General features: G+C 39.4%; 1 protein-coding gene across 6 annotated transcripts in view; it reads left to right on the top strand.

Moving 5' to 3' along the window:
- The window catches only part of N6AMT1 (N-6 adenine-specific DNA methyltransferase 1), a 302,573-nt gene that overhangs the window by 102,623 nt on the left and 178,129 nt on the right, over positions 1-21,821 (top strand). For 2 of the 6 annotated variants that reach the window (XR_010111106.1, XR_610889.4), the window contains exon 9: positions 9,535-9,679. The exons of the other annotated variants lie outside the window; for them this stretch is intronic. The gene's annotated coding sequence lies outside the window, so the exon portion shown is untranslated. The remainder of the gene's footprint in view (positions 1-9,534; positions 9,680-21,821) is intronic. 6 annotated transcript variants of the gene reach the window in all.

Below are 21,821 nucleotides of genomic sequence, written 5' to 3'. Positions count from 1 at the left end.
TGGAGACTGAAGATCAGCCATGTGGGTGGATAACTATGCCCATATAAATGACTCCCAATATAAACTCTGGCCTAAAGGCTTAGGTGAGCTTCCCTGGTTGGTACTACTCTGTGCATGTTGTTCCACATTGCTGCTGGGAGAATTAAGCTGTTCACACAAATTCACTGTGAGAGGACAACTGGAAACTTGTATCTGGTTTCTCTTAAAATTTGCTCTATGTACCTTTTACCATTGCTGATTTTAATCTGATTCCTGTCACTGTAGTATTACTGTAACTGTGAGTATCACAGTTTTCTGAAGTTCTGTGAATCCTTCAAGATTATTGAGCCTGAGGGTGATCTTGGGGAGCTCTGAACACAGGAACATGCATTGGGAACTCTGGCATGGCGTCATGGGTAGCTATATGTCTCATTTGCCCAATTACTCAATGATCCTTCTGGGAGAAGTAATAAGAATGATAGAGATGGATGAACAGGTTGAAAGCCTCTAAAGTTGATATAGAACAGAAGCATACAAAGCTATCTCCTAATTTTCAGGGAGTACTTTGAATTGATAGGTAATTCACCTGCAGGAAGAAGTCAAATAATAAAAGAGTGCTTTTACATTTGATTTTATGAGTTGCCTCTTTCATATCTGCTGTCCTGGCCCTGGGTGCATGTACTCTAAGCAACTTGAGATAGAGGCTTTGAAAAAAACCTGAAAAATGAGGATAATAAAGCCATATTTGTAGAAGTTATTTAGGAACCAGAGAGAGAAAGGAAAATGCTTTTGGGACACTCTTAAGATCTATAAAGATGATGAGAGAACTCTTCCTGTCTCAATGAAAAGTCTTGACTGCAGGATAAGTGTAGCCTATCTGGGAGCTATGGTGATAAACGAGTGATGTCCCTGAGCAGTGACATCATAGTCACCAAGGAGGGGTGGTGGTCAAGAGCCAGAGCAGCAGGGGAAGATAGAGGCCACCAGGAGAGGGGGTTGAAATAAAATACAAGTGCGGAAGAACTGTAATGGCTGCTTAAAGGAATTCTTAAGTCTCCCATGACGTCTAGGGAGTTGGGACTTGGATTTGAATAACTTTATTTCATAGACATTGGGTCTGATTACTTTAGTGAGCAAAGCTTTAGTTCACTATTATGGTGGTCCCTTTGAATCTCAAGGTTAGAATGAACTTTAAAAGTTGTCTGGCTGGGCGCGGTGGCTCACGCCTGTAATCCCAGCACTTTGGGACGCCAAGGTGGGCAGATCATGAGGTCAGCAGATGGAGACCATCCTGGCTAACACGGTGAAACCCCGTCTCTACTAAAAATACCAAAAATTAGCTGGGCATGGTGGCTCGCGCCTGTAGTCACAGCTACTTGGAAGGCTGAGGCAGGAGAATCACTTGAACCTGGGAGGCAGAGGTTGCAGTGAGCTGAGATTGTGCCAATGCACTCCAGCCTGGGAGACAGAGTGAGACTCCATTTCAAAAAAAAAAAAAAAAAAATTATCTAGGTCAGTCTTCTAAAGTCACCCAAGCAGAACCCAGTGAAGTCTCATTAGCTACTCATAAGCTCATAGCTCATGGACCTGAGTTATAGTGTTTGCAATGGGAATCCAGTCTTTGTTGGTCAATGAGACTCTTCCTGCTATGGGAGGTTTCAGTTTGTGGGGTTTTTTTTGTTTAAAGTGACACAGATGATGGGTTGGCAGAGGGAGTTATATGTCTAATAAAAAATAATGTAGCAACAGAAGAAATGCTCAGGAAACAGCAGCATTAATCTCAGGTGTAGATGGCTTTTTTTTTTAAAACAAGAAAATTCTTACAATAAACTCTTTTTGCATACTGAAAGAGGAGGCCAGGAGCTAAGTCTCAGGTGAGTATTTGGCGTTAAATTCCTCCATCTTGTAAAGAAATAGACACCTTGGAATTGTCCTTTGGTGCTTGAGAAGTTGAGAACTGGAAGAAGAGAGATGACAGAAAAGATCTAGAGAGAAAGTTTCTGGGAAACATGGCAGGAGAAAGTGACCCAAGGAGACTGAAGATCTCACTTACCCATTATATGTTTGTGGTAAGATGTTTGAAATGTACTCTTAGCAACTTTGAAATATGCAATACCTTGTTATTAACTATACTCACCCTGCTGCTCAATAGATCTAAAAGCCTTATTCCTTCTGCCTAACTGAAGCTTTATACCCTTTGATCAACACCTCTCCAACACCCTCCTCCCAACCTCTGGCAACCATCATTCTACTCTCTATTTCTAACAATTTGACTTTTTAAAATCCCTCATGTAAGTGAGATAATACAGTATTACTCTTTCTATTCCTGGCTTATTTCACTCCTCATGATATCCTCCACATTCATCTGTGTTCTCACAAATGACAGAATTTCCTTATTTTTAAAGGCTGAATAGTATTCCATTGTGTATATATACCACATTTTCTTTATCCATCCATCCATCCATTGATGAACACTTAGTTTACTTCCACCTCTTGGCTATTGTAAATAATGTTGCAATGAATGTGGGAGTGGAAGCTATCTCTTTAACATACTGATTTCCGTTCCTTTGAACATCTATCCAGAAGTGGGATTGCTGGATCATATGTAGTTCTATGTTTAGTTTTTTAAGGAGTTAAGGAGGCTAATTTTAATGTCTAGCTTCAAGTCTCCTTGTCCTATGGCTTCCTTTTGGGTTGATCTGGATACCAAAACATGATGCATAAGAGGAAAAATCGATTAAGTTGGATCTCATAAAAATTAAAAACTCTAGCTCTGTGAAAGCCCATGTGAAAAGGATGGAAAGATAATATATAGACTGGGAGAAAATATTTGCAAACCACATATCCAGCAAAGGCCTGTTTCTAGCATATATAAAAAATCAACTAAACCCCCAATATATGAAGAAAAAAGTCAGGTAAAAAATTTAATTAGTAAAGGGCAAAAGGCATGAATAAACACTTCAATGAAGAAGATATAAGATGGCAAAAAGCACATGAAAAGATATTCATTGTTAGTCACTGGGAAAATGAAACTAGAAACTGCAGTGAGATACTAGCACATACCTATCTGGATGGCTAAAATATGGTAATGAAACCTAATGCCGGCAAGGATGCAGAGAACCTTGACCACTTCTACATAGCTGGTGGGAATATAAAATGGGACAACCACTCTGAAGAAGTTTCGTAGTCTCTTACTTATAAAACTAACCTGCAATTGCCATAGGACCCAGCAGTTGCACTTTTGGACATTGGTTGCAGATATATTGAAACATGTTCATATAAAAACATGTCGATGAATGTGTATAAAAGCTTGGTTTGCCTTCAACAAACGAATAGTTAAACCATGACACATCCATACCATGGAATACTACCCAGCAATAAAAAGAAATGGAAGACTAATACATTCGACAACTTGGATGAATCTCCAGGGAATTAGGCTGATAGAAAAAAGCCAACCCCTAAAGGTTAAATACTGTATGATCCCACTTACATAACATTTTGACAAAATTTTAGAATTGGAGGATAGCCTAATAGTTGCTGGGAGTGTGCAGATGGGTAGGGTAAGGAGGTGAGTGTGGTTATATAAAAGCTGAGCCATTTCTCATTGTATACAAATTTCACAACACCGTGTTGTCCACCATAAATATGTATATTTGTCAATTAAAAATGTAACACCAAAAAATTTATGACAATTCTTTTGTACTACTGAGAATGTTTTCAAGGGTAAACATTTATTTTTTAAAGTAAAGGTTCTCATGGGATTTTGGAAGACTTGCTTATAAGTAAATATGTTATTTAAATTTAGGAAATTTTCTTTAGAACTTTATTGATGTCTCATAGATACAAATATCCCATTAACTTTGTTTAATAAATAAATGAATTCACTAGCTAGGCTTTGAAGATATCTCTGAAATCAAACACTGTTTGATGACCTTATCTTTCATCTTTTGGAGGACAAGAATGCTTTTTACTCTAAAAACAAAGGTCCTTCATTTGTGACCAGATCTCCTCCTCTTGCCAAATGTGTTCTTTAATTCTGCTGTGACAGTTGCTGGTCTATCCTAAGCCATTTCTTCCCCTTTTCCTTGAGGGCAGAGACTTGATTTCATCCTGGTGTCACCTAGTCATGAGTTCAGGGTAAGTGACAACCTCTCTTGACCCCAGAGAGTGAATTATGTTTGGGCTAAGGCAATCATGGTGGACTCATTTCCTCTGTAGACATTGATTTAGGGATGGGCATGTGACTACATCTAGCCAATAAGACCTGAGGAGAAGTCAATTGGGGGAGCTTCTGGAAACTTCCTTGCTAATAGTGATTGAGATACAGGAAGAAATTCACCTTCTCTTTGCTGGGTATTTTTGTGTCTGCAGTTGTTGGCTGATGCTGCTAATACCATGTTTGGACTGTAAAGAGGTCACATGACATTCTAAAGATGACAAAACTGAAATAGAGAAGGCACAAGGGTTCTTGATGATACTGCTTTGCTGCTTCATTGCCATATCATAAGCCTTCTTAGTGTTTGAACTACTTCAAATTGGATAGTCTGTGACTTGCATCAAAAACATTCTAATGGATTACTTAATGCTTAAGGAAAACTGAATGAACACATTTTAGTGAAAAACATGTTCAATAATACATAGAATAACCACTGTGATGGTTAATATTGAGTGTCAACTTGATTGGATTGAAGAATGAATAAAGTATTGTTCTGGGTGTGTCTGTGAGGGTGTTGCCAAAGGAGATTAACTTTTGAGTCAGTGGACTGGGAGAGGCAGGCCCACCCTCAATCTGGGAGGGTACCATCTAATCAGCTGCCAGAGCAGCTAGGATAAAAGCAGGCAGAAGAACGTGGAAGGACTAGATTGCCTGAGTCTTCCAGCCTTCATCCTTCTCCTGTGCTGGATGCTTCCTGCCCTTGAACATTGGACTCCAAGTTCTTCAGCTTTTGGACTCTTGGACTTACACCAGTGGTTTGCCAGGGACTCTCAGGCCTTTAGCCACAGACTGAAGGCTGCACTGTCGGCTTCCCTACTTTTGAGGTTTTGGGACTCAGACTGGCTTCCTTCTCCTCAGCTTGCAGGCGGCCCATTGTGGGACTTCACCTTGTGATTGTGTGAGTCAATACTTCTTAATAAACTCCCCTTCATATATACATCTATGCTATTAGTCCTGTTCCTCTAGAGACCCATGACTAATACAACCACAGTCCACAGCCCTTCTCCTACTCTCACCACACTTGTGTGGGCCTCTCTCAGAATAGGATTATACACAGCAGCCTACTAGTGGGGCAAGAATTTTTTGAATTGCACCTCATTCTGGGCTGGTGCAACTGATTCATCAGGCAGATAAGCCACTGGCTCTGTGGCATCCACTCTTAATGTTAAAAGATGTCTTGACTTCAGCTGGGTTGCCTATAGAAGGCACAAGAGATTCTTTCATGTTTTCTTCATGCTTCAAGTTTTGAGAAGAAATCCTAATTAGGGCTGCTTACCCTGTTCCCAGGCTTGAGGCATCGCCATTGAAACTCCCAGAAGTCTACAAATTCTTCTTGACGCTGCCTGTCTTTGCTAGGCTTTTCTCCCCATTCCTTGAATTAAAAAGGGACCCATTCCCCTTAAGAACTTAAGGGGTTAAAACCTATAACTCCTCTGCAGGATCCTTTTCTGCCAATTTCTGTTAAAGGCCATTGCATATTTTGTCTTCCCTCTTTTTTTTTACCCTCACCTCTCCAATTTCCACCACTCTACTGAATCCTTTCCAATGGCATTTTAACAGTCACACCCATCTTAATAAAATCCTCCATTTACTTCACTTTGCTCTCTAATTTATTTTCTCTTAAATAACAACTTGAAAGGGTTGTGTACACTTAGTCTCCATTTTCTTCTCTCTCACTCACCATTTATTTAATCTTTTATAATCTGGCTTCAGTACCCATCAGTCCACTGAAACAACTCATGTTATTGTCAACAATGACCTTTTAGGTCCTTAAATTCAGGTACCTTTTGCTGTCTTTCTTGTTGAACTTCTCAGAAGAATTTGACATTGTTGGGGGAAAAAAAGCATTATTTTTTGACTTCCATGGAGCCTCATTCTGGGTTTTTCTTCTGACACTTGGATAGTTCTCCCTTTGTCTCCTTTACATTCTTTCTATCAATCCATCATTCATGGCTATGGCTAAAGCTTACGATTTACATAGTGATACTTTTACACATGTGTGTATATTTCAATATTTTATGTACACACACACACACACACACATTTTAAATTCTCCTCAGCTCAAGACCTGTATATCCATTTCTTTTCTGGACTTTGTTTTCCTGAATGTTCTGCAGGCATCTCAGTCTCAACAAATTCAAACTCTTGACTCATCATTTCTCCTCTTCCTTCACTCTGTCTGCCTCCTCACCTATATATCATTTCTAGAGCTCTCAATTTCAGTAAATGATCATCTCTAGAGCTTTCAATTTCAGTAAATGCCAATATCAGTCACCCATTTGCTCCAGCCATAAATCATGGCTTTGATTTTCCTAACCTCCAAAATAAGAGGGTGGCATAAGATTATCTCTAATGTTACTTTCATTTCTTCAAGTATGCAAAATATTAAATGAAAACCGAATAAAAGGAATTTGAGATGTGTTTTGCCTGAGGGGCCTCCTTCCTTATACTGTAAATTTTTCCATTTTGAAGGAAAGTCCTTTCTTTCTGGAATGTATTAGTTTCCACTTATAGGGTTCTTTTCTGCCAGGTTTTCCTCATGAAATTATTAAAAACAAGATGGATCTAAATTTAGATGCATCTTGAAGATAAGTTGAGGAGATAATCTTTTCAAAATTAAATAAATATTACAAAGATGCTCATCTTTTAATTGCTACATACTACTCAGGAATACATAATGTAGATTCAAAAGAAATAATACTTATGTATTCAAAAATAGATTTGAAATAGGAAAATATTTCTACTCTTAGTGACCTTGGTAAGGTTTTTATGAGATAATCATATCACTAGAGAGAAGGAATAAGAAATTTAATTTGCTAATTTAATTTACAATATTTCAAGGGAAGTCTGAATAGTTCTGTATATGGGCATTTCTTTTTTCTTTCTTTTTAGAAGCAGGGTTTTGCTTTGTCACCCAGGCTGGAGTACAGTGGCATGATCATAGCTCATTGTAACCTCGAACTCCTGGGCTCAAGTGATCCACCTGCCTTAGCCTCTTGAGTAACTGGGACTGTAGGCATGTGCCACCACACCTGGCTAATTTTTAAACTTTTTGTGGAGACAGTGTCTCACCATGTTGCCCAGCCTGGTCTTGAACTCCTGGCCTCAGTGATCCTCCCACCTTAGCCCCCAGAATGCTGGGATTACAGGTGGAAGCCACCACACCGGGCTTTTATGGGCATGTCTTAATATTGTTAACAGTTTTTAGTAGGTATGCTTGATTCTCCAGATATCCTGATAATATGTTCCAGGAGAAACCTGAGACATCTGAACTTAAAAACCAAGTAGTCATAGGCCTCCAGATTTGGAGTGTATCTTAGAGATAACCTTGTCAATCTCTTTTATTTTGAAGATAAGATAACTGGGTTTGAGAAGTTAAGTAGTTTGCCGAAGCTCATAGAACTTGTGAAAAGCCTAAACAGAACCAAAACCAATGTCTTTGGGTTTCCAGCCAGTGTTGCAGGTGTAAGAATTGCAAATGATAAGGAAAACTTGGGATCTATTCTTAAATTGTGGCTTATTTCCTCCTTTGTGAAAATAAACTCACAGCTTCAGAAAGACTTGTACCATTCTTGATATTTGCAAGCAGAATTCAAGCCACAGATTGCAGCTTGGGAGCAGTTTTCCTGCTACAGGACATCAAGTATCAGGCCATAAGAAAACAAAATCAAACTAGATTGGTGAGGTTCTGGCTTTCAGGTAGAAACCATGGAGAATCTGATGCAGAATACCAGCAGAGCATTGCAGCTGGGATTTTCCCAGAGATGATCCTTGTCTTTGAATTAATCTTTGCAAGTCTCTCTCCATGCATGGCTAGGGACCTTGGTCTGCATTATTTATGGGATCTCAGTGGCACATCGTGTATATTTAAAATGCAATTACTAGGAGAGTACCTGTTTCTCTTGGAAACAAACTACTTGCCTGCTCAAGTCACATTCTAGGTCAATATTTTCTGTTAAACAATCTTTTCAATCTTTTAGATATTAAAAGAGAGAATCTTCTATTAATATGTTTCTACATTTGTTCATATGAAGTCAGTTCTGTGTCTTTACTGAGCTCTGTATTTCTAGTTGTTAAAGATGCCTAGTATGTATTAGGTGTTTAAATGTCATTAGTTGATAATGAGAGTTGCCGAGTGAGAGAGTGTCAGGGAGTTTTGAAATGAAGTAAATACAGAAGATCCTGCTTTAATTAATTATTAGCTAGCTTGCCTGCAATCAGCCAAATCAGGCCAAATATTCAGTGCCTTATTCACCTACTTGGACTGTGGTATTTGGTGTGGTCCCAATCTGAGACTATATACGCATCAGAAAATGTTTTGTTCATATCCTGGCACCAATGGAAACAAAATTAAGTCTAGAGCGGGAGAGGCACTAGAGCTACCTGTTCTAAGAGATTGAGGCTTGGGTCTCATGTAATTATTAAAATGAGCAAACTACTTCAAACAAACCAAAAGAACAAACTTGAAGCAATTTTTATTTGATAAAACTCATATGATTACATGTAATTTAATCAATAGTTATTGGATGCTAATTCCAGACACCCTATCAGTTTCCTCAGATGCAAAATGAATAACACGCTGTCTTTCCCACTGAAGGTACTTTAATTACTTTAATTAAAGAAGAAAGACAGAGACAAATATAATGTAGAGCAAAATGATTGTTACATATGCCTAGTGAATATAGAAGCAATATGGTTGGGAGCAGAGAAGCACATTTGGTTAATGCTGATGTGGGAGTCAGGAACAGATTAATGGAGGAATTGGTATCTGAATTAGCTTTTGAGTGATAAGGAAAATTTTGAGAGAATGCAAAAGGGATAAAAGATATCCCAAGCTTAAAGAAGTGAATGAGCAAAACTTGCCAAAACACTATAATTTGAAAATACATTAAATGAGGCAATACTTATAACTTATTCCATATTTTTCTTTAATGTGAAGCAATTAAGAGCATTCTAAGGTATAAATAACCTTTACCCAGAATTAGATAAAATGTGGAATGCTTTTCAGAGAAATGCATGTGACCATTAATAAATCTTACGGCATTAAGACAGTATAATGAGCTGCCAAAACCAGAGACCAGCCAGGCAATACTTTAAACAAGTTGGTCTTTCTCTTATAATAATATTTTAAAGGCCAATTAAAATATTTTATTCACTTGATTGCATGCTTTCAAAGTTTACATGTGAGTCCTGTAATGTAAACAAAGATGTTCTCCTCTAAAGTTGCCTTATCATTCTTTGACTTTTAGGACTTACCCAACATAGGCATGGTTGAAACATAGGTTTTATTACTGAAGCCCATGGGATTTGTCTTCTGACTAATTAGGCTTTGATTTCAGAACCACAGACGATGCATTTTCTCCACATTGTCTCTTCTGTTCCTGCAAACCCCAGAGAACATGCTGTATGAGTGTGATGGAAATAATTTCACTTTCTCTGACTTATGATTAGTGAAGAGGATTTCAGGCTGGCATCAAGTTACAGGTTTGTTGTCTTCATTTTTTTTTTTTCTTTTAAGATTTCTCATAGAAATGGTATGTTCCAGGGTAACCACTCTCCTCACCCCTAGCCCCTTTCTTGGGACAGGATTCCAGGAAGCAGTGGTAGTAAGTGGGATTGGATGTGTAAGTGGCAGACGACTGGCTTGTTTGGTCACTGTTCCCAAAATAGTGTTCACAGAGTATTTTGTTCCAAGCAGGGTGCTATTTCTCAGGAGATTCTTTGAATGTCAGTTTTTCCTTCAGTCACACTCCCCTTGCTTCCTAAAAGGACCTTGGAAAGTCATAGTAAAAGATTAACCTAAAACTAGACTGTTAAAATGGACACAGAGAATTAAAATCCAAAGAGAAGAATGGGTAGGGGAGAGGAAAATATGCCAACTAAACCAAACCCCTAGAGCTGGTGTCTGGATCACAGCACTGTGGACATTTTGGAGTAGGCAGTTCTTTGGGGGGGGGTGGTGGTGCATTTTGTGCATTATGGAATTTTTCACGGCACCCCTAGCCTGTACCCACTAGGTGCCAGTAGCAGTCCCCAGTTGTGACAACCAAACATGTCTCTGGGCATTGCCAAATGTCTCCTGGTCAGGTTGGTGGGAGAGGGATGCAAATAGCCTCTGGTTGAGAACATTTGACCTAGATTTAATATGAAAATATCTGACTTTATACTTCCAAATCATCTCTCCCTGAATCGTAACTCCAGAGAGTATAAATTCCAATTGTAATATTAGTACTTGGCCATCATAAGTCCTGTTCACAGAGCACAGTGGTGACCTCAAACTGGGATTCAAACCTTGGCTTGACACTTGCTATTTGTGTGGTCACTGTGTCTCAATATCCTTGCCTATAAAATGGGAGTAACAGTTGTTTGTGAGGATTAATTGATGCAATGTTTCTGAAGCACTTATCACAGTGTCTGGCATGAAGTAACTGCTCTATAAATTCCAGTAAGTTGTGTGCGCACGCACGTGTGTGTGTGTTTTAATCTTATTTCTCCATCCAGAGTCATGGGTAGAATAAGGAAGAGAGACAGCATTTGGTACTGACTCACAGTGGAGAAAGAGGTGGAGAATTGTAGCATGATGCTACTCAGGAGGTATTCTAGGAGGAGTCTGATCTAGGTGCTCAGTGTGTAGGTCAGTTTGATGCTGCTATGAGAGAATACCACAGACCAAGCAATTTATAACAAAGAGAAATGTGTTTGGCTCATGTTTCTGGAGGCTAGGAAGTCAAGGTGTCAGCATCTGGCAAGAGCCTTCTTGCTGTGTGATCTCATGGTGGAAGGTGAGAGCGAGTGAGAGAGAGAGAGAGCTGAACTTGCTTTTATAACAAGCCCACTCTTGAGATAATTAATTCACTCCCACAATAATGACATTAATCCATACATGATGACAGAGCCCTCGTGACTTAATCACCTCTCATTAGGCCCCACCTCCCAACACTGTTGCATTGGAGATTAAGTTTCTAACACACAAACTTTGGGGGACACATTCAAATGATAGCACTTGGAAAGGTCTCAGTATCATAAAGATACTGGACATATCCTTGGGAAGCCTCATTCCCCATCCTCTTCCCTTCACTTGGAAACAAGTTGAATTGAATGGTAAGGAAAACCTAAGAAGAGCCCAGAGGGAAGAAAGTAAAGGGGCTTGATTACACTAGGTGGCCATGGGGTATAGAGAAGAGGAAAAATCCTAAAGGAAAGGGTTTCTTCCTACCAACTCTTAACACGGTGACCTGTTGAGGAGTCAGGATGTGGGTGAGGATTTGTGGGATGCACAAGAGCGGAGAAGCAATCCTCAAACTCTACTTCCTTGTGAAATCTTTTGTGAGATGGAAAATACAACTTACAAATTCAACGTCACAAAAGCCTTGCTTTAGGGAAGGCAAATAAAAATCATTTATTGATGGTGCATTCTGCAGAAAAAATTCAGCTCTCAGACAGTAACTACTGTTGCCTTAGAAGTACTGCCCCACAATGCTGAGGGTGCTGGCTGATGACTTTGAGGCATTCAAATTGAATTATGATGTAATTCATTAGCCCAAAGGCAGGAAATGTCAGTCAAAATGTGATCCTTGTAAGCAATTGATTCAGTACAAACTATTGCTTACAAAAGAAGCCCATTTAGAAATTATTCAGAATAAGAAAACTTTAGAGTTAGAAAGCTTTGAATTCTTGTTCTGGGAACTGGACAGCTAAAACTTTACAAGATAACCTAGATAACTTTAGTATGTGCAGGCTTTTCCCTGTAGGACAAGAAAGCTTACACTTGGTAGATTTGGTTAAGAAAAATTTCAGTTCACTGGTTCCCTTTTGAGTCATTATAAGCAAGTGAGAGAGAAAAAGGGGCTCTGTTTCAATGGGAAATACTTAAATTCAGAGGGATTAAAATATCTATGATTATTTTATATCACTCTCAAGAGAATCCACAACCTTACTTTAATAATAACCTAGAAAATTTACATCTGGAGTAGAAAAGACAATGAAGTCCAAATATGGGTCTCCCAGGGCATATATCTGCTGCTATTAGGAACCAAGTGTCTGGATTCATTATGCTTTGCTGAAGGTTCTGGTAGGATCTTTGACGTTCATTTTGGGGGAGAAAACAAAGACCTCCCTTATGCTACTGAGCTGAGAGGTAAATTCCAAACCGTATAAGTTAGCTATCTGACAGCCCAGCACACAACTTTTGCAATAGAAAAAATACTTACACATCATCTAGGGGTAATGCCAGAAGCTTCTGGGTAGAGATTGGGTCTTGTTTTGAAACCTGGGGGTTCCAGGTGGGCCTAAGATCCCTGACATCTGGAGAGATCTCCTGTCAGCTAGTAGACCAGTCAGGATCCTTGCCAGTTTGTAAAATTCAACTGGACCTCTGTTTGTTTGCCAGGGCTGCTATAACAAAATACCAACAGTCTAAATGGCTTAAACAACACAAATTTATTTTTTCACCATTCTGGAGGCTAGAAGTCCAAGATTAAGATGTTGGCTGGTTAGCTCTCTCCTGAGGTCTCTCTGCTTGGCTTGCAGATGGCCATATTCTTGCTGTGTCCTCACATAGCCTTTTCTCTGTGCATGCTCACCCCTGGTGTTTCTTCTTTGTGTAAGGACAGCAGTCCTATTAGGTTTGGGGCCCACCCTTATGACCTCATTTAATTTATTACCTTTTTAAAGATCCTGTGTCCAAATATAGTCACATCAGAGGTTAGGGCTTCAACATATGACTTTTAGGGGGTCAAAATTTAGTCCATAACAGGACCTTAGAGCAATGACCTTCAATCCATCAAGAAACTGGAGGGAAAGGAACTCATCTCACTGACCATGAGATGCTCCATTGGTTGTACTCTAGAGGAGACCGACAAGGATCTGCCTCTTCCTTCTTGTCCCCTATCTAGGAGTGGGTGGTAGGCTGAACATGAGGAGAAGGGTACTTCTTGGATGAAAGTTGAGGAAAGGGAGAATAAGGTCTGATTTCCTCTGAGTTGAGTGTGGGATGATGGAGATCTGAAATGAAAAAGAAGTGGTATTTCCATACGGGAACACTCACAGGAAATCCTTTATCTCTTTGGCCAATCCATGAAATAAGGTGAGCACAAACTGAGTGGACACTCTGCAAGTGGCTGGATGCTGCATGCTACACAGTAAGAATCCCCAGTATTCTGTGTCTGTGGTGGGGAAGAAGTAGAATGTATCCTTTGGACAAGCTTCAAGAGTTAGGTTAGGTAGAGGATGGCCTTTTGCTTCCACCAACCTCCAGTGGTCTCCATGGCATGATACGTGGCTCACAGAGGGGAAGCCCAGGGTAAGAGAAGTGCATCCTGTTTGGGCAGAGGAATAACATCTCTGCAAGGAGACTACCTCTAGCTGTGAGAGATCTCAACCTCTCAGAGATATAATGAAAGAGAGACCCTCTTCTAACTCTTTCTCACACTTTCCCGACACCCTGATTCCTTGCTCCTCATCCATAGAGGACGCATATGGACCTGAATAACTGACAATCACGTTGGAGGCTGAAACAAAAAAAGGGGGGTCGCTGGAGGGGCACATAGAAAAGCTAAAGGGACTGTGGGGTCCTGTGAGAGGAGAGTTCTCACAGGACTTGCCAGCCGTGAGACAGGTGACTGCGAGAGGATGTCTCATGAGCCAATGTTAAAGAACCCACGATTGTAAAGGAGTTGGGCAGAATGAATTTATGGAAGGAAAGAAGTCACTCCTGAGACACCAACTACTGCCTACCCCAAGGCACATCAACTGTTATGTGTTAGATGATATGACTTGACTATAGAGTAAGACCTGTTTCATATGCTCCTCTCGGCTCTGTGTGTGGTTACAACGGATTCCAGTAAAGTCATTCCATAATAAATTTTATAACTCCCTTCTTTCATTGTCAAGGGTATTATGCCAGTTAGCACAATGTTGTTGCTCTTGCCAATTGTTTAATGACTACCCTTTATCAGATAGGTTTATATGCAGACTGGAGTCCTGAATTCTCCTGGGTCTTGGTCAGTGCTCTGTAGTCTCAATAATTTTTCAAGAACATAATTCTTTTTTTTTAAATCTCATGCCCTTTTTGTTTCAAATCATAGCTCTTAATTTTTTTTTTAAATTTCAATAGTTTTTGGGGTGCGGTGCAGGTGGTTTTTGGTTACATGGTGTATTAGTCTGTTTTCATGCTGCTGAAAAAGACATACCCGAGACTAGCAATATACAAAAGAAAGAGGTTTAATTGGACTTACATACAGTTCCATGTGGCTGGGGAAGCCTCACAATCATGGTGGAAAGCAAGGAGGAGCAAGTCACATCTTACATGGATGGTGGCAGGCAAAGAGAGGAGCACTTGTGCAGGGGAACTCCCCTTTTTATAACCATCAGATCTCATGAAACTTATTCACTATCACAAGAACAGCACGGGAAAGACCTGGCTCCATGATTCAATTACCTCCCATCAAGTCCCTCCCACAACACATTGGAATTCAAGATGAGATTCGGGTGGGGTCACAGCCAAACCGTATCACTTGGATATGTTCTTTAGCAGTTACTTCTGAGATTTTAGTCCACCCGTTACCTGAGCAGTGTACAGTATAACCAATACATAGTCTTTTATCCCTCACCCCCTCCCAACCTTCTCATCCCTGAGTCCCTAAAGTCCATTATATTGTTCTTATGCCTTTGCGTCCTCATAACTTAGCTCCCACTTATAAGTGAGAACATACAATATTTTGTTTTCTATTTCTGAGTTACTTAAGATAGTGGCCTCCAGCTCTCTTCAAGTTGTTGCAAAAGACATTATTTCCTTCTTTTTTATGACTGAGTAGTATTCCATGGTGTATATATACCATATTTTCTTTATCTATTCGTTGGTTGATGGGCATTTAGGTCGGTTCCATATCTTTGCAACTATGAACTGTGCTGCGTTAAACATGAGTGTGCATGTGTCTTTTTCATATAATGTCTTCTTTTCCTTTGGGTGGATAGCCAGTAGTGTGATTGCTGGATTAAATGATAGTTCTACTTTTAGTTCTTTAAGGAATCTCCATGCTGTTTTCCATAGTGGTTGAACTAATTTACACTCCCACCAGCAGTATAAAAGTGTTCCCTTTTCACCGTATCCATGCCAATATCTATTGCTTTTTGACTTTTTAATTATGGCCATTCTTTTTTAAAAAAAAATCATTATACTTTAAGTTCTAGGGTACATGTCCACAACGTGCAGGTTTGTTACATGGGTATACATGTACCATGTTGGTTTGCTGCACCCATCAACTCATCATTTACATTAGGTATTTCTTTTTTTTTTTTTTTTTCTTTTTTAAATTTATTTTATTTTATTTTATTTTATTTTTTTAAATCATACTTTAAGTTTTAGGGTACATGTGCACATTGTGCAGGTTAGTTACATATGTATACATGTGCCATGCTGGTGCGCTGCACCCACTATACATTAGGTATTTCTCCTAACACTATCCCTCCCCCAGTCCTCCGACCCCCAACAGGCCCTGGTGTGTGATGTTCACCTCCCTGTGTCCATGTGTTCTCATTGTTCAACTCCTGCTTATGAGTGAGAACATGTGGTGTTTGTTTTTCTGTCCTTGTGATACTTTGCTGAGAATGATGGTTTCCAGCTTCATCCATGTCCCTGCAAAGGACATGAACTCATTCTTTTTTATGGCTGCATAGTATTCCATGGTGTATATGTGAATTATGGCCATTCTTGCAGGAGTATGGTGGTATCTCATTGTGGTTTTAATTTGCATTTCCCTGTTGATTAATAATGTTGAACATTTGCAAATCATGGCTCTTTAGCTAGTCATTACTCACACTTGGCTTTCTCAAATTTCTCCTGAAGCTCAAGTGTGAGGGAAATGGAGCTCACAGCACCAAATATTTCCTGCTGTTTGGAGGTTGATTCTGACCTACAGGGGCACAGTAAGACTTGTCAAGTTATTCCTCATATCTGGCTATTACCAGGGTCTCTCTTATCACTCACCCAAGGAATTGTGTGTTGGTGGAAACCTTTTTGGCTGATTTGGTAGCCTGTATTTCAAAAAGGCAATGACAAATCCAATAATTTGCAAACCACATGGTTTATTGGTTTAAAAGTATTCAGTATAAATAGCAAAATTCTTAGGACTAAAAGCCAGTAAGTCAATACAAGATTATAGTTAGCATATTATTTAGCTATTGCTATGTAACTATATTAGCACACACTTAGTAGCTTAAAACAACACACATTTATCATCTCACCTTTAGCAGTTTAAACCAACACACACTTATAAGTTTCTGTACATCCGGAGTTTGAGTGTACCATAGCTGGCTCTTCTAGTCCTTGGCTTCATGAGGCTGAAACCATAATGTTAAATGGAGCTGCAGTCTCACCTGAAACTCAGTTGGGGAAGGATCTGCTTCCAAGCTCATGTGGTCGTTGGTAGAATTCAGTTCCTTGTGGCACGTTAGGTTGAGGGCCTCCATTTCTTGCTGGTTGTTAGCTGGAGGCCACTCTTTCTTCCCAACATACCCACTTGCTCCCTCAGAGGCCATAAGGGTGAAACTTTGCTTGCAAGAAAGACATTAGAATCTTATGTAATGTAATTACATATATTCTATCAACTTCATCATACTCAGTTGGTTAGAAGCAAGTCACAGGTCCTGCCTGCACTCAAGGGGAGAGCATCACACAAGAGATTAAATGCCAGTAGGATATTTTGAATATCAGGTGGGTCAAGGGGACAATTTATAGTATGTCTGACAGTTAGCAATACTGAAAAACTAGTAATACTCATGTCCAGAATTAGAAGTAAATGTAGCTGTCATTATACATTCATGATTTGCTGAAATACCTAGTGGAAGGAGGTGAAATAATCACATTACCTGATTTCTGGCCACTGAGAGTGGTTGAGCCTGTCTCCCTCTCTTTCCTGACAGCTGCAGTCTTAAGTTATAAAAAAGGAGTTATCAACTTGCATCTGTGAGTTCTAGGAGGGGGCAATACTGGATAGGAAATCAGATGCCCTCGCTATTCTCTCCTGAAGATGCTGAGTGCAACTGATGGACTGCCAAAGGGACATGCTTCTTTTTCTTTTATAGGACGTTTGTGTTCTCTGTGTATATCCTGATAAGACATAAGTGTGCTAGAAGTAAAACAGGTTTCATTGTAGCTTTTTTTTCTGTCTCCTATATTCCTTGTTTATTATAAGGGGCGTTCTTGCTATCATCTTCTTTTGCTGATTTTTTGGGCCTCTGCGGAAATATTTCTTGCTCAAATTCTCTCTTGTCTTAGCAGCTTCTGCCTCACTTTAAAATTTTTATTTAAACTCACTCTAACCACTCTTTTCCACATAGCAAATATGAATGCACAACAACTTGCAGATACAGTTTGTCCTGCTGACACAACTCCCAGACTTGGATATTAGACTACCTGCTGGGTATTTCTACTTGGCTATCTTAGGTTGGCTAAGTACCCAGTAACAGACTCTAAGATAAGGATTTGAGTGTAAATAGTTTATGTGGGAAGTGCTTCCAGGAGACAGCAGCAGGGAGTAGGGAGGTGAGTTAGGAAAAAAAGAGAAAACTATGAAAGAGTGTGATACTAAGTAGGTCACTGCTGTGTACAGCTGAGGTTTGATTCTGCCAGGGGGACACTATGCAACATGCTTCAGAGTTGTTGTGCCTGCTCCTATCCCAGGATGAGGAAGCTGGGGTTTTCAGTCACTGGTTGAGGACTGCTTCTAGGGATACATTAACTCCCTAGTCTGCTCCATGTGGTCCATGTGGGCTACAATGGCCAGAGATCACCTCAGGAAGAGAGTAGTTGGTGTTGGCAGTCAAACGAGTTGGTTTGGGAGCACCAATCACATCTGCTTAAGTGTACCTCACTGTGTCTCCTGAAAAGAACATGGTCATACTCATCAGCTCATTCCCTTTTATGATGACATAGCTTCCCCTTTAACAACTCTGTCTGTCAAGCATTACCACACCTCCATCACTTAGGCTTGAGTTTACTGGGTTATCCTCATTCTTCTGATAAGGCTGCTGAGGCTGAGAATGTTCAAGTGTGATATAGTTGGGATGTTCGTCCCCTCCAAATCTCATGTTGAAATGCGATTCACACTGTTGGAGGTGGGGCCTGGTGGGAAGTCACTGGATCATAGGGTCTGATCTCTCATGAATAGCTTAGCACCATCCCCTTGGTGATGAGTGAGTTCATGCAAGAGCTGATTGTTTAAAAGAGCCTGACCTCCTCCTCTTGCTCTCTCTCTTGCTTCCTCTCTCACCATATGACATGCTTGTTCCTGCTTCAGCTTCCATCATAAGTAAAAGCTCTCTGAGGCCTCACCAGAAGTGAGAAGATGCCAGTGCCATGCTTGTACGGCATGCAGAACCATAAGCCAATTAAACCTCTTTTCTTTATGAATTACCCAGCCTCAGGTATTTCTTTATAGCAAAATGATGGACTAATACAGAGTGACTTACCCAATGTCCCATGACAAGTAAATGACAGAGTTTTGCACTACTTTACATAGCAAGGGTGTGCCATTGGTGGAAAAGGGCTGAAGCAGCTTTATGTGCAGAAGCTTTTACCTTGTGAAGTCAGATGATCTAACCTGAGGCAATAGGAGTCACAGTCCAGTGCCACTTTTCTCTGGGCTTCCTGTTTCTGAATTTCCTGTTTCCCCTAAGCTGAAGTTGGTTCACTAGCTCTCTGTAGTTACATAGATAATTTAATAAGCCTACTGAATCTTTGTCCCATGTCTTAGTCCATTCTCTTTTGCTGTAACACCATATGATGGATGGAGTAATTTATAAAGAAAAGAAGTTTATTCAGCTCACAGTTCTAAAGGCTGGGAAGAGCATGGCACCTGCACTTGGTGAAGGCCTTCATGCTGCATCATAACATGGTAGAAGGGGAAAGATGAAGAAAAACAGAGCCAAGGGAATTTGCTTTTAAAACAAAGCCACTCCTGCAATAATAAACCCGCTGCAGTGATAGCAACATTATTCCACTACTCCTTTCATGAGGGCAAAGAGATTAGGTTTCCAACACATGAACTTTTGTGGGGCACATTAAAACCATTGCAGCTTGCTACCAATTCCATTTAGTTCTGGAACATTAGTCAAAGTACATACTCTCTCTGGAGTTAATTTTTCACATTCAGTGATTTTTGGTGACCCTTTCAACCCCAACAATGTGAGACAGGTGAGAGAGGCCTTGCTTTTTATAGTGGGCTGGATATAAATAAATAAGGTGAGACTCAGCTTTATTTGTTTTTAATGTAGACCATGGTTTGGATAACCTTCATATGTCAAGCAGAAAATATTGTAGACATTTAAAAAATATCCATGGGTATGTTCTTTGTTTCCTTGTGCAAGCCTTTAAAGGATTACAGGAATAGCAAGTGATGTGGGTAACTTGGGCCAATAATGGTATTAATAAATGCTGTGAAACATAATGTGCTAGAGATAGCATCTCCAGGAGTCAGCACCCAGGCAGCATTCCTCTCTTCTTGTGTGAATTTCTGCAGGTTGTCAGCAATCTGAGGGCAACATCTTTTCTTAGGGAAAGCTAAGATATTCAGATTTACCCCAGAGTGAGTATCAAATTATCTGTGGGTGTAAGGAATACACAATGGTAGAGATTTTATTCCTAATGAGCAGAGACTGGAAACACATTTGGAAGTATATCATGATGTTTCTTTTCCTACCTCAGTCTAGTGATCTCATTGGGTTGAATTCTCTGTGGTTTGGCTTCAAACTCTTTTCATTCCAATCTTCATCTTTTCAATTTGCTGCCCCATTTTATGGTCTACATCTTTCCTTCAAAGATCCTGCTGCTTTTCATCTTCTTGATGCCTCATCATTTATTCAACCTGTTGCGTGCCTTCTCTGTGTCTTCCCTCCATTTCATTTTATAAGGCATTTTAGTGCATTGTATGTGGCAAATGGGGGAGGAGACAGAATGAAGAGAGACCAGTAACCCTTCCCAGGCCAGTTTATACAGTTTTCCTAAGGCTTCCCATATATTTAATACTAAATTGAAAAAAAAAAAAGCTTTGTAGAGCAGATAGAGAAACTGAGACACCGAGTGAAGAAAGGACTCAGTCTGAGTTATGTGACACAGATAACCAAGGGAATAAACTTCAGGTCATCCGATTTTTACTGTAATCTATGATACAATGAGATGCCTCCTTTCTCTACAGCAGGGTTGGCAAATTTTGACTCATGGGCCAAATCCTGCTCAACACAGGTCCTTGCAATTAAAAGTATTTTTAATATTAATTTTTTGGCTTTACTTTTAAACATTTTGGATAATTTCTTACAGAAAAATTTTTAAAATAGTGTAAAATAATGAAATAAACTCATGCATATGTATATTTTTTTCGCTGAATTGTTAAAGAGTAAGTTGCAAATATGGTGCCCATTTATACCTAAATTCTTCAGGGTCCATTTCTTATGAACTGATTCTTGAAGGACATAGATGATTCAAAAAACCTCAGTCAATAAGTTTCAGCTAATTTATATTTGTTGAACATCACATTTTTCAAAAATAATCATATACTGGGCCATAAAAGAAGTCCCCTCAGAACAAAGCAAAACAGTAATAAAATCACTGGAATTATTTTTTTCTGATTATATATAATTTAAGGTGAAAATAAATAATAACATAAACTCAATAATAAATGAATAGATCTATGACAAAAGGTAAATCTGTATATGTTTGAAAGGGAAAGACTGGATAATCCCCGAATAAAGTAGAAAGAAACAATAAACACACAGTAGAAATTATTGAAATAGAAAACAAATGTGAAACAGAATGAAGACCAAATGTTGGCTTTGTCAAAACATTGTTAATTCAGTGTATATCTGGCAAGACTGGACTTTGATCAAAAACACAAATTACCCATGTCAAAAATGAAGGGGCCATCATAAGATGGGACAGTCTACAAAATAAATGACTATTCTCTAAAAATATCAATGTCATAAATATAAAGAATGATACGGAAAGTGTTCAAGATTAAAGGGAACCAAAGAGTTATGTTGAGTTAATGCTATATGTGATATTGGATATTATTTTGTAACTAATGGATACAGTCAAAACAATTTACAAAATATATAGGAAGTCTGTAATCTGTATAAAAGTTTTTTTTACAGTGTTAATGTCCTTGGTACCTGGGTTATGCAATTAAATTTTTAAGAGAATACAGACATAACTGTTTAGGTATTGTCTATGTCTGCTTTCACATTGTCACTGCAGCAAAGATCACATGTGCCACAAAGCCTAAAATTTTACTCTATAGCCATTTATGGAAAAAGTTTGTTGAATCTAGAAAGTGATGAAGGCCTTGATATAGCATGGGCTTGATATTCCTGATAATTGACTCTAGAAATATGCTGCAAAGCCTAATTGAAACTTTCAGAGATCACCAAAAATCTCATCCATCTGCAGGGATTTCCTTTTCCATCATCCTTCTCTCCCTGAGAGTTGGGAGTTGTTATTGCACCCTCTTCTTCACAGTCAAGATAGAAGCAGTAAGATGCCTTGGACAATTGCTGCATTGTGAGATTTTATACATTTGGTGTGGCAGTTTGTACTGTAAGGAAAGAAGTCCAGAAAGAAGTCCAGAAAATATCC

This window comes from Pan paniscus, chromosome 22, assembly GCF_029289425.2.
Source record: "Pan paniscus chromosome 22, NHGRI_mPanPan1-v2.0_pri, whole genome shotgun sequence".
Taxonomy (NCBI): domain Eukaryota; kingdom Metazoa; phylum Chordata; class Mammalia; order Primates; family Hominidae; genus Pan; species Pan paniscus.
Note: the sequence above shows the minus strand (reverse complement) of the source record. Positions and strands in the feature narration are given on the sequence as shown.